Source organism: Apium graveolens, chromosome 6 (assembly GCF_009905375.1).
Source record: "Apium graveolens cultivar Ventura chromosome 6, ASM990537v1, whole genome shotgun sequence".
NCBI lineage: Eukaryota > Viridiplantae > Streptophyta > Magnoliopsida > Apiales > Apiaceae > Apium > Apium graveolens.
Window position 1 is genome coordinate 13,213,242 of NC_133652.1, and position 14,630 is coordinate 13,227,871.

Here is a 14,630-nt window from a genome sequence, read left to right on the forward strand (position 1 = left end):
CAATGTTGGTTTTTAGATTGTAGACCCTATATGATTTTCTAGCAGAATAACCAACAAATATTCCTTCATCAGCCTTTGCATCAAACTTCCCTTTGTGATCAGATTGATTCCTTAAGATGTAACATTTACAACCAAAGACATGCAGAAAGTTTAAAGTTGGTTTTCTTCTCTTGAATAATAGATAGGGAGTCATGCATTTTTCCTGATTGATTAGAGAAATATTCTGAGTGTAACATGCACAGTTAACAGCCTCAGCCCAAAAATAAGTTGGGAGTTTTGACTCTTCAAGCATTGTCCTTGCAGCTTCAATTAGTGATCTGTTCTTCCTTTCCACCACACCATTTTGTTGTGGAGTCCTTGGAGCTGAGAACTCATGCATGATCCCATTTTCTTCACAGAACAACTTCATGGTTGAATTTTTGAACTCAGTTCCATTGTCACTCCTAATATTCCTTACTTTGAAATCAGGATGATTGTTGACTTGCTTGATATGATTGATAATGATTTCACTAGCTTTATCCTTTGATCCAAGAAAATAAACCCATGAAAACTTTGAGAAATCATCTACAATCACTAGGCAATATCTTTTCCTTGAAATTGACAATACATTGACTGGTCCAAAAAGATCCATGTGTAGCAGTTGTAATGGTTCATCAATTGCAGATTCAAGCTTCTTACTGAATGATACTTTCTTTTGCTTTCCTTTCTGACAAGCATCACACAGTCCATCCCTTGTGAATTCTAATAGAGGCATTCCTCTAACTAAGTCCTTTTTGACTAGATCATTCATTGTCTTAAAATTCAAGTGGGACAGCTTCTTGTGCCATAGCCAACTTTCAACTGAACTTGCTTTGCTGAGAAGACAAGTAATAGATTCTGCATCTGTAGAGTTGAAGTCAGCTAAATACACATTCCCTTTTCTAACTCCAGTTAGAACCACTTTATTGTCCTTCTTACTTGTGACAATACAGGCTTCAGAATTGAAGGAAACAGTATTCCCTCTATCACATAATTGACTGATGCTCAATAAGTTGTGTTTGAGACCATCAACTAATGCAACTTCATCAATGATGACATTTTCTTTTAAAATCAAGCCATATCCCATAGTGAATCCTTTGCTGTCATCTCCAAAGGTTATGCTAGGGCGAGCTCTCTCCTTAAACTCTGTGAGCAGGGTGAAATCTCCTGTCATGTGTCTTGAACAACCACTGTCCAAATACCATAGATTCCTTCTTTTTCCCTGCACACAACAAAATCAATCAAGTTGATTTTGGTACCCAAGTTTCCTTGGGTCCAGCCTTGTTAGTCTTTTTCCTAGACTTCATTCCACCTGCATCTTTTGACTTAGGTAACTTTGGGTCAGCCTTGATCTCAGATGTGGTTGGTTGAAGTGTAGGGTTAGTCACAGAATCATTTGGCACATTTGATTGAATTTGATAAGGCATAGATTGTGCAAACATGTTATTCCACATAGGCATATTGTATGGCATTTGAGGCATACTAAATGCAGTAAAATAAGGATTATTAATATATGGCATGTTTGCAAAATGTGCATGGGGATTCTGATGAGACATAACAGGCATAGCATGCAGAGGTGACATAGACATGTTAGGCATGGAGGGATTTGAAGGCATGGGAGCATTTTTAACAGATTTGCAATTATCAGATAGGTGATTAACACTTTTACAATGCACACAGCTTTTTCTAGGAGCATACCTATCAGGTGTGTAATTGTTATGTTTATTAATCCCTACCTTCCCATTTCTTTTAGATTTTCTTTTAGTTTCCTTCTTATCCTCAACCAACTTAAGCCTATTTTTCAGCTGATATAAAGTCATGCGTCCTATATTCACCTTACTGGCATCTTTGGATGTGCTAGCTCCTTCTTTGACAAAGTTCTTGAGAGTTGAACCATCCTTCTTATTGAGATTTTTATTTTTGAAATTACTTGCCTGTTTTAATTGATGAGCCTTCAATGGATGCTCTTTTTATTCCTTCAACGGATAACTTTCATCATCCGTTGATTCCACATCCGTTGATAATCCATCAATTAATTCTAACTTCTTTTTGTTTTTCTTCCAGGCATCCTCACAGAATGATTCAATTCCCTGAACCTTGGTAATCTGAACACTAACATCCCTAGATGTTTTCCAGGCCTTGATTACCTCTTGCTCACTTTCTAACTGTTTAGAAGAATTTCTACTTTCTTAATAGCTTCTTCTAGTTTACTCTCAACAGTCAAGCATCTAAGTTTAATCTTTTCAAGCTCAATTACCTGATCTTCTAACACAACATTCCTATTACTTAAAAACACATTATTCTCTTTGATTCTAGTGTTTTCTTTAGCTAGTAAATTAAAGGAAACTCGCAAATGATATAATTCATTGGACATATCATTTATGGCTTCATTGCATTCATTTTTAGAAAGCTGAGAGAGATCAGTAGTAATTACCTGGTTGCTTGATGAACTAGTTTCATTTTCATCAAAATTAGCCATCAGGGCTAGGTTGACATATTCCATATCATCATCTTCATTGACTCCATCTGCTGCCCAATCATCTTGAGTGAGAAAAGCTCTTTCCTTTTATTTGAGCAAATTAAAATACTTCTTTTTGTAATCAAATTGCTTAAATTTCTTCTTATCAGAGGTTGGCTTCCTACACTCACTTGCAAAGTGTCCACTAATGCCACAGTTATAACATTTGAACTTGGATTTGTCCACCATGTTTTTGTTTGGCTTAGTGAATTTTGTATTTTTCCTGAACTTCATCTTTGCAAACCTCCTGGACAGAAAAGCCAGATGTTCATCAACATCATCAGAGTCATCCTGACTGGAATTGTTTTCATCCTCAGCTACTTGCTCTTTACCCTTGCTTGATTCTGATTTGCTTGTGCCAATTTTGAGACTTGGCATTGTCTTCTCCTCATTCATGGCTCCAACCTTCTCACTGTCAGCTATAAGTGCAACTGATCCTCCTTTTCTCTTTCCCTTTTCCAACAGCTCATCTTGATCCATCTCAATTTCATATGTCTTCAAAATTCCATATAATCTTTCAAGTGTGAAGTCCTTATAATCTTGAGAATTTCTTAGAGAAACAGTCATAGGCTTCCATTCCTTTGGTAGAGACCTTAGAAATTTTAAATTGGAGTCCTTAACTTGGTACATTCTGCCATACAGCTTCAATCCATTCAACAGTTTCTGAAATCTGTTGAAGGTATCATTCAATGATTCTCCTTCTTCAAAATGAAAATATTCATACTGTTGAATGAGAAGCTGCATTTTGTTTTCTCTAACTTGCTCAGTGCCTTCACAGATAAGCTGCACAGTATCCCAAATTTCCTTAGCAGTTTGGTTGTTAATGACATTGTCAAACATATCTTGATCTAGGCCATTAAACAGAATGTTCATGGCTTTCTTGTCCTTGTGAACCTCTTCAATATCTTCAATAGTCCATTCTGCTTTTGGCTTGGGAATAGAGTGTCCAACAGCAATTGTTGCAGTCGCAGCTGTGGCCACCTTGTGAGGGATGTGAGGACCATTTTCAATGCAGTTGATGTAGCTTTCATCTTGAGAGAGAAGATGTAAATGCATCTTCACTTTCCAGTGATGATAGTTATCTTTTTCCAAGATTAGAATCTTTACACCAATATCCTTCTTACTCATGATGTTAGTAGAATAGATCTTTAAACTCTTTGTATGTTAAGAGCTTGCTCTGATACCAATTGTTATTCCCAGTGGACTAACAATGAGATTTACAGAAGGGGGGTTGAATGTAAATCTCAAAACTTTTTCAAGTTTTGAGTAGTTTCTAAGGCTAAGTATTTTAGTAAGCAAATGTGTGTGAATGGTTTGAAGCTAATACAGACAGATATATATTCAAACACAAATGTAGAGAACACAAAGAACTTATAAACTTTTCTGGTGGATTTGTTGTTCCACCAGAGATGTGTTATTTCAGAAAATCTGTGATTCTAAGAATTAAATCACAGCTGCTTCCTAGTACAAACTAGATGATTTTCTCTCTGGATTTTTCTAAACAGCTCTGGAAAATTCACATCTAATTACTAGCTGCTACTTGGTTTATATATCACCAAGTTTACAAGTGAAGACAAAACTGTAAAATACAATTAAAAAGGCTCTTCACATATTTCTTCTTCATTTCTCTATCCAGTGCAATTTAGGCTTAGCTGTTAATCTTTGAATACTTCCTTGTTTGTACCAGAATGGAAATGCTGCATTTTCTTGATTCCTCCTAGAGGCTTCCACATTCCAGTTTGTCTCTGTCAACCCATGTGCCTCTGTCAGCTTATGAATTGTCACTATCAACTGCTAATGAACTAAGCATCCGTTGAGGCTTTCATCCGTTGATGCCTTATCCGTTGAGGCTTTATCCGTTGAAGCTTTATCCGTTGATGCATTAGCAGTTGAAGTCTTTATCCGTTGAAGCACTTATCCGTTGATGGATATTATCCGTTGAAGCTTTAGAGACATCCGTTGAAGCTTTGTTTCTTATCCATTGAAGGTCTTCAATATCAGTTGATACTTCTTCACTTATACAAAATTACAAGGTATGAAATATTTACAATTAGCCCTCTTATTTGCATATCTACTAGTAGTCAACATGACTGATAATTTCCTACAACATCTAAGAATTACAACTTGAATCCAGAGAATGAAATGTGCTACAATACTAAACTTATTGCTAAGTAAAGCTACTCCTTCAACGGATAGCCGAGATGGTCTTATCCGTTGAGGCTACAAATACTAGATTTCTACTTAAGTATTTTGTTTAACTTATCATCAAACTAATACACATATTCCTAACAAAGATCTTCAAAACTCACTTAATTTTATATTAAAAATCAAGCAGTGTTTTGCTACAAAATTTCTAAGTTCTTGTTTTAGAACTTAGCTTCTTTCTTGAGAGAGAATACTAGATTTTCTATCTTGGTTCTATGTCTTACTGACTAAGGACCAGTGTTAACTTTATAACTCAGTTAACTGCTGGTTTACACAGTGTGTAATAAACATGTTATTAGCTTTTCTAAACTGTCACTTGTCATTTCTATTTATTGAAAAGTAAATCTTCTATTTCTGGCTTATTATATCTTTAGCATCCTGTGTTTACTTTAATCTCCTCTGTCAGTTAATCTTTGTCATTGATCTTGCACATCTCTCAAGCTGCTTTTTGTAGACTTGTCAATCCAACTGTGTGAATTGTTTGTTGATTTGCAACCTTGGATATTGAATTGTTCTGCAATTCTGTACTTAGAGAAATTTCTTCACTTCGAGATCTCCAATTAAGCTGTAGAGAACTCGACATCTCGATAGGCATGTTGGCTTGTCGATATCTCTGAAACTTCATTGTTGACTTGACTTATCGACAACTCTGAGTTCTCTAGTGAATTTTGGTTTATCGATAACTCAGAGTTCTCTAATGAATGTACACTTGTCGATATCTCTGAGTTCTCGAATGGGTATCTGACTTATCGATATCTCCAATAGCATTTCCTGAGTTCTCGATAGACAATTCCTGAGTTCTCGATAGGTCTTTCCGAGTTCTCGAATGACTTCTCTATAACACTAATTCTGCGACTTGTAGAGATCTTGACTTAAAATGTTTTTCACCAAACAGAATTATTCAACTCCAAGCTTCTTCATAATTCTTCTGAGGCATGACCTTCTTGATCTTCTTCCAGATAGATTTCTTAGGCTTCACACTGTTTAGAGAAAAATGCTCCAGTCTGCTCCATTTACATTTTACAGACATTAAGTTTTACAAGTATGAATTACAGATTAAGGTTACAATACAACTAAACTTAGAGTTGTCAGTATGACTTAGTCTTGTTATGATACAGGCATGTCTTGAACAACAATCTCCCCCAATTTGTGAGCAGATTGCTTGTCACAAATTCATGTCTGTTAACAAGACTAACCCCAAGTTAAAAGAATGAAAATAAAATGATACAAAAGCTGATACAACACTTGTACAATGAATATTTGACAGTTTACAATAATTAAGTAAAGACTGGGCTGTCTGATTCTTTCTCAATTATGTTCTTAATTTGCACAAGTATTTCCAATTCTTCTAGGATGGGGGTGTCAGTTAGAGCCTCTATTAGCTTCAGCGAATCTGGCTTAGGATAACTAGCTAACATCCCTATCATGTATCTTGACAAAGAGCCAGCTTTTATATTCAGAAATCTTCCATCCTTTGATATTCTGCTCTTGCCTGTTGCCTTCAACTCTTCTAATCTTCTGATATACTCATCAATGTCATGCTCATACTTTCTCATCTTTTCAGCTAGCAATTCTTTATGCTTATCTCTCATCTCCTCTCTGTTAACCACAAACACTGCCAATACTGTTCTTCATGCCTTAGTGGTTGAATCTTTACCATTCATCAAGCTTATCACCCTTTTCAGTTCAACAATTGAGAGAGAATCATTTAGTCTATCTCCAAGCTTTTCAAAGGACCCATCACTGTAGTAGATTCTGACTTCTCTAATGTTAATAACCCAAATTCTGACAATTCTTTCAGCTAGCTGTTGGAAGTAGTCTTCATCTGAATCAACAACATTTAGAGGTTTAAAATCATCTTGATTATATCTGTTCCAGATGGCCTTTTCACCAAATCCATAATCATTGGGAGATTCAGCTATCATGTGACGCTCTCAATCTCGGGGTTAGGAAATAAGGACTCACACTCCTCTATTCTAATAATAAAATATGCATAAACCCCGATTAGCTACTAACAGGATCAACAGGATAAAGTATGAGACAAGATTACAACTACCAATCACAGAATATAACTTACAAACCCAAAATATTATTAAATGATCAATATCGATTCCGGCTGGAAATTGACAGATAACCCATGGTATCTTTAAACACCACTTTCTAGGCGCGAGCTCACTCATAACCTGTACTACCTGCTCTGGCAACTGGAAGCCCTCAACACGATAGGGACCACCAGGTACGCTCTTACGAGCAGTGCGCCTAAGTCTGGCCATCTTCTTGCTTAACTGCCATGGTTAGATTAAGACAAAACAATGAGTATAAACCCCGGAAGTAACTATATAGCAGTTCTACAATAACAATTCTCAATATACTTTGAACAAACTAAGGCATTCTATTTTAGCTAATCTAGGTGGCAGATTTCCATATATTCATTTTTGATTTCTTTGGGATAAGGAAAGGTATCCGAAGAATAGTTGGGCTTTCAAGAATCAAGGCTCGAAACAGGATAAAAGCCGACATTCAACACAAATCATTATAGGATCAAAATAGATCGTATGGTAGAGGAAAGCAACAGTATTTCAAGATATAGAATCATTCATATGATCAACAATTTCAGGAATCAGGGTTCTGAGCCTTAAGCTCCACAATAACATAATCAGCTCTTTTCAAAATAGTATAAAACATTTTCATTTCCAGAAATCAATTTACTGAATAAAAGTTTCAGTTCCCTTTTTAAATAGTCATTTAGAACCCTTGATTGGATCACTTATCTTTCCATTTCATTATATACGGGTGATCAGCCCGTATCGACCTCCATTCCGGTTTTTAAGGTACCATTCGGCATAATTTCAGCCTTAAATTGGACTAGTCCCACTAGCCTCTTACCATGACTGGACTAGTCCCACTAGCCTCTTACGTCTCAATCCAATCCATTAGGAATTCATTTGGAAAACCTTGAGTTGAAAAACAATAGGTTTTCTAAAATTCATTTTATCATTACCAAGCCTTTGAAATCATTCGGACTCTTTCAAGTCGAAACTCATTCTTAATTCAGATTTTAAAGAAACAAAGTTCAGGGAGTGAATCAAAGATACGCAAGGAACAATTCTCAAGAATTCTGTATCAAGGATAATAAGGCATTAAATTTGAAGGATCAGTAATAACTTAGGGATCATTAGTGCGATCAAGAGAAACAGGGTATCATTAACAGAGTTATCCAAGATAATTAAAGGTTCAATATGACCATGGCATTATAGGAAACTTGAACAGAAAGGCAGATTATCAAAGGGTGAAATCAATAGGATTATCAATAACAGGTTATCAAGAACAAAGGGTACTTCAAATCAATATCAGGGTTTCATAAAGCAAGGGTTTTATACTTTAACAGTTCAATACTCTACATGGTATGAACAACATTTCCTTCATAATCATTTACACAAGTAATCAGAGTTACTTGCCTGAAATTACTTTCCTGAGGGTTGAACTACTGCCACCTAGTATACTTTTCCCTTTCCTAGCCTGAATGCCCTCACGCTCCGAATCTACAATAAAAAACCAAAACCTTAATTAGATTCCCAACTCTCGTTCCCGGAACGATCTCTCTATACGATAACTCGATTATATCTTTAACTCGAGCATACGAATATAGCTTATACAGATAAGCACACAACACATAGCACATAGCACAATTCTTTCTCGTAGTTTTCATATCCTTATATACCTAGCAATCAAAGCGTACTCGCTTGACCTAGGCTATTTCTCAAATCACACTAACACCACTCTTTTACGAGTACTAGACCCATTCACAACCAAACATTTACGTGCATACTATCACTTATATCAATCGACTTAATTCCCTGTTCTTTTATTCCTTAATTCGAATCAAAACAACAATCCAATCAAGCAAAATCAAAGATTTTCACATATAACACTCAATCATTCTTTCAATTACCAAAATCAAGTTTTGACCTTTATTTCTTATGGCCTATTCGGCTTTATTGCAAATACCTACCATAGAACCAATCAAATATTCACTTTAATTCATATAAACAAGTATCTCGTTTAACAACCTTTAAAGAACCACTCTTCTTTCTTGTGTTCATAAAATTTCGAACCATAATACTACATACATGCTCACATGCAATTCAATTTCAACTTAGCACGATATCAAACACTTTATCTTTACCACGTAAGCCAACTCAGTTCCTTAACACAATTGATTTTTTTCTCTAAATTACAACATACATCCATTCATTCATCAAATTAATCTATTTTAATTCAATTTCATTCGGCAATAACTCAAATTCACATCTCAAGGACAAACCATTGACATGCACATCTTGATCCTTTGTAAAACTAACATGCAATCACTTTTAGGCTATTCATACTTAGCGTTTACCAAGATCATCTCACAAAAATCAATTCCCTTTCTTATTAACATAAAAATTCGAACCTAACTTAGCATGCATCAATAATTTCATTCCTTTTTCAAGCTAATAACAATCCATTATTACTTTAATCAAGTTTACTTAAATCAAACAACTTTAAAGATTAAGTTCATTCGGCCTTTTTCAAAAACAAGACATGCAACTTAATATTCTTACTCCTTGAATCACAAATCATCCTATTTCTTAACATCAAATCATTAAATCATGCAATCAACCACAATCAACTTGATTTCTTTAAAATTATAATGGCCATTCGGCCTTTTTTAACAAAATGCCATGCAACTAGCAAAAACCAACATGCAAGTTCAAAAATCAAGAATTGAGTTTAATCTAAACCAAAAGTACTTGATCAATAATAATTTGAACACTCATTCTTTAAAACCGAAACTTTATAACAAATTCTCGAACCACAACTCAACATGCAATCATATTTAACATACACACCTTCAAATCACAATCAAATCCTAATTCAAATCGATACTATAAACATTCATCAAATCATTTGAGTTTAACAATATTTTTAAACCAAGATCAACATTCAGATTCTCTAAAAAAAACAACAAACATGCAACACTCGAAACCAAGTTTTTGAATTATTATAGCTCAGTCAAAGCATCATAGCTCACCACCGGTTCACCGGAGTTCATCACTGGTGGCGGTGACATCTCGGTGGTGCCCCCATTTGGGGGTTTCCAACCATCAACCACCAATTACTCAAGTAATCACACATGCAACACAATCCTCATTCAAAACACAAGACCCCTTTTTATTTTCATGAAAGCCGAACTCAAAAATCACCAAACTCAACTTTGATCTTTCCCAAAAACTTTAAAATGGCAACATGCATGAATGAATACAAGTGGATATCTCTATTTCTCACACAATTAGGGTTCTATACCCGAAAATGAGTGATGAACAAGTGAAAGAGAGTGAAGAAAGAGAAAGTACCGAGAGGGAGAGAAAAACCCGAGAGAGAGAGAAAAGAAATGAGAGAAAGAGAGAATGAAGAGGAGGGCTCGGGAAGAAAAGAAAAGAGAAGGAGGTGGGGTGATTTTATATTACCAAGGGAGGGTAATATGGTAATTTGGTTATTGCTTAATTTGACTCTCTTTTTATCCTTAAAAGAAATTAGAATTAATCTGCAAAGGCTTCTCTCGGAATGATGAAATTGCTTTGAATAAAAATCTTTAACACGCAGATCTCGAAATTAGCTTTCCAACCATTACTCATAATGAATTTTTGAGCGAACGGTTGATTTTATATGAATTTTGCAAACTCGCTTTAATAAATACATTTTTCACATAAAATTAATTTAAAAATGCAAAGATCCACAATTAAATTCACTTATCATTTTTAAAAAGTCTTTAAGACCTCTACGAAGATAACAGAACAAATCTCATGTTTTTATCCATCTCAGATGATTTTATAAAAATGCACGAAGGTTAAATAAACCCTTATTTAAATCAAGTAATTCCTTTTAATCCAAAAAAAATGTCACAGAGCACACAGTCATGCACACAGGCAAGCAATCACACATATACGATCATATAACGACTCAGGTCTGATTATAAAATATATCACTCTTAAATCTTTATCCTCTTTTACGCGTACCGGGTCACGTTCAGCCTGACGGCCCGACGCTCAGCGTTTCGAATACGCTTCTCATTACCTTTGCCAATTAACACGTCTCTTAAGACGAAATACTTTATTCATTCACTTCACATATAATTCACATTTTATATTATTTAATTTCCATATTAGGACGGGTTCCGTTCTATCTGACGGCCCGACACCACAGCTCGACTTCTAAGCTGACTCTTTAAATTGGAACGTTTTTTATCCACGCTCCTCAGATATGACAAATAATTACCACTTAATCACGTAATTATAATCTCATCACATAACACGCACTTTACTTTCTTAATTACGACGCAAAATTCTCGGTCGTTACATATCAGTTGTTCTCTTCTTTGTCTTCTTAATCTCCTTTTGACCTTGGCTTTTTTTGGACCTATTCCAACTGTTTTGAAGTGTGTTTTAAGGGGTGGCTAAAATGAAGGTAAGGTTTTGAGTCTTTTCAGAGAAGTATGGATGTGAGTGATTAGAGTTTTGAGAAGAGAGTTTGCACTGAGCTTGTAGAAGTATTTGGGTTTAAAGATTTGAGGTTGAGCAGTTTCTGTTGAGATTGATTGTGAAGTTTTAGCAGTTGGTATTTGGATATTTAGGGTTTTGAGAGATTGTGAGGTATCATTCTTTTGTCTTTGTCTCCTTCCATCCCTCATTTGAGTCTCAGATCTACTTTTCTTCTCCTTCTCTTTCTCACTATCACTTTTTCCACCAATTGCCTTACTAGATTGACTTGAGTTTGAGCGAGAAGGATTTTGACCATTTTTCTTCTACTCATCATCACCCAAGTCATCTGTGTTGGTTTTAGTTTTAGGTAAATTGGCTTCAGAGTTATCAATGTACCTCCTCAGAATCTTGATCATAGCTTCATTTTCACTAGTCTTTAATTTCTTACTTTTCATCCCAGTCTCAAGCATCATTATCAGTCTTCTGTTGGCCATGACACAGTTTTTAGGTACTAAGAAATGTTTCAGTTGCTTGGTTGTAGAGCAGATATAGTGCACCCCTTTGCTTGGATGTAGGTAGGCTTCTGGGAATACAGCTTCTTGAGCCTTCTTCAACTCTGCTAGTAGCATTTTCTCTTCATTATTGATCATTCTGACCTTGTTAATCAAAATGTCTATCTCAGATGCTCTTCTAGAAACTAGATAATTGAAGTTGACTTGCATACATCTATCTACACCAGAATCATTAAGATTGATCACTATTCTTTTCTCCAAAAACTGGTCCTTGACCGAGATCTGCAGCACCCTGATATAATTGATAGTCTTTTCCAAGGTCTTTCTGTAAGTGAAGAAGTTGTTGTTGAGAGAGTTCCTTAGTCCAGTGAGCAAATTGTCAAACTCTTGTGTCATTCCTGGACCTTGAGCAACCATAAGGAGCATCTCTTGTTCTAGACCTTGTTCTTGACTTTTAAATGTTGATTGGGCTAGCCTTGCATCTATCCCCCCTTAGTCTTGGTGACAGGCATGAGTAGGGGACTAGGAATCTCAGGTCTTACAGCTTTAGGCAATGCTGGCAGTGGTATGTTGAGTTTTCCCATAATGGCTCCCAAAGCAACTGTATTCTGTATTTGTAAATGCTTATGGGACTCCACTAGGGCCTGAATATCATGATGTTGACTCTCAACCAATGTGGTTAAAGCTCTGACTTGTGAAGATAAATCTGAGTTGGAATATTGAAGTGAGGAAATTTGATCTTGAAGTTGTTGTATCTGAGGAGTAGAGGTTTTGGATGAGAAGGACCCAAAGTGTTCATCAACAGCTTTTCTGACACCCTCCATGATAAGAAATGAAGGCTCATACCTAGCAGAATGAATTTGATCTAGCTTGACCCTGATATCATTTGAATTTGTGATATGAGCTTGCACTTGATCAAATAGGGCCTTGAAAGAGCTCCTCATTGTTTACACTTCCTTCTCTATGGAGGCCAGATCCATCCTTGACATTTGCTCAGTGAAAGACTGGAATTGATTTTTGATGTCCTTTTGAGAAGGCACAATGTCATCCATCTTTTCCTTGATAAACCTCCTGACTTTATCTTCATGTCTAGTCAATTTTACTTCAAGGGCCTTTCCAAAGAGATGGAAAGCCTTGAGTTGAGCTTTATGCACATCCATAATGGCATCATAGACTTCAGGAGGAGTGAGAGTTTTAGCATTGCTGCCCAAGATGGTTATGTATTCTCTCCTGAATCTAGCCAAAACTTCATCCATTTATGCCACATGGTCACCAAACAACCAGGCATCTACATTTCCATCCTCTTCAGCCTCATCTACTATCTTCTCTTTCTGTTGTTCAACATTGAGAAAAGCACTCTTGACATCCATTTGATACACCTTGAAATTTGAGTGTGCAGCAAATGCCAGAAAAATTCTTATTGCTTCTAGTCTTGCAACAGGAGCAAAAGTTTCATCATAGTCAATTCCTTCTTTTTGTGACTAGCCTTTAGCAACCAGCCTTGCTTTGTTTCTAGTAACAATTCCATTTTCATCCATTTTGTTCCTGTACACCCACTGTAATAACCTCAAATTTTGAAATTTTTGAAACCCTTATGAATAGTGATTTTGCTGAATAAGAAAATTTTCATGTCACACTATGTAGGGGTTCTTCTATTGTTATTCTGAGATCTTATTAGTACTTTATATGGGATATAAGTGTATGTAAAGATCGTCAGAATCCAAATTTGAACACTTTGATTTTTCCCGAAAATCCACCAGATATCGAAAGAATTGAATATAAGGTAACAGGATAAAAATGATTTAAATTCAAGGATTGTAAGAGAGGATCATAAAAGGAATATAATGTATTGAGAAAGATTAAGAGAACCCAAGTAATAAGATCCCGGATATGATCCCTCAAACGATAAACGAAAACAAAAGTTAAACGAACCGTATAACAGATCAGCGGTCATTAGGCAAGCAATTAAGAGTTAATCAAGGAGGTTAGGGATGATGATGTCATCAAACCAACAAGAAGAGGACAAGTGTGGAGGGTGACATCACATGATGACCAAAGCATGACATAAGGGAAAGAAGTGTGGTTGATTTATAACCACACAATTTTTTTTTCATGGTTAAAAATGATTAAAACAAAACAAAAGTCAACCAACCAAGGCAAATCAAAACAAATCACAAAAAAAACATAAAAAGCTCTTCCCTTTTCTTCATCAAGCTCTCGGCCAAAATAAACACAGCAACTTCAAACTGCCATATCTCCTTAAATACTTACTCAAATGTTGTGTTCTATAGCTCGTTGGAAAGGTATTGCGATGGCCTACAACTCTTGTTCACAAGTCTCGTCCAAATAAGAATAGTAAGACCCTCATTTTTACAGTTATTTCAATTGAACTTTTAGAAACTTTAAAGTCTAACTTTGTGTTCTTGATTTCTTTGGAAAGATCAAGCTTGTAGGAGGCTTCATAAGGCTTCCTAGTAACTTTCCACCCTCCAAGAAAGGTATAAATCTTCACACCCTTTAGTAATAAGTTTGAATGTTGAAGTTTGGAGATGGTTTGGATGGATGAGTAGTAATTTGAATGATAAGCATGATTCGAGCTTAATTGTTAAGTAGTTTAGTTGAATTTGGAGATGTTATAATATATGATTGGATTGAGATCCTTGAGCTTATTATGACTGAAATCAGTACCATTGATGTGTATCTTGAGTTGTTGTTGATTGGTAGTTGGATTGATATGATTTGGAATGGTAAAAATTTGAGAAATCGCGTAAACATAGCCGTCGTAATGTCCGATATACTTTAGACTGTTTTTGCTCTTAACATCAGGACCCGAGAACTCCCTGTTAGGTTTTGACC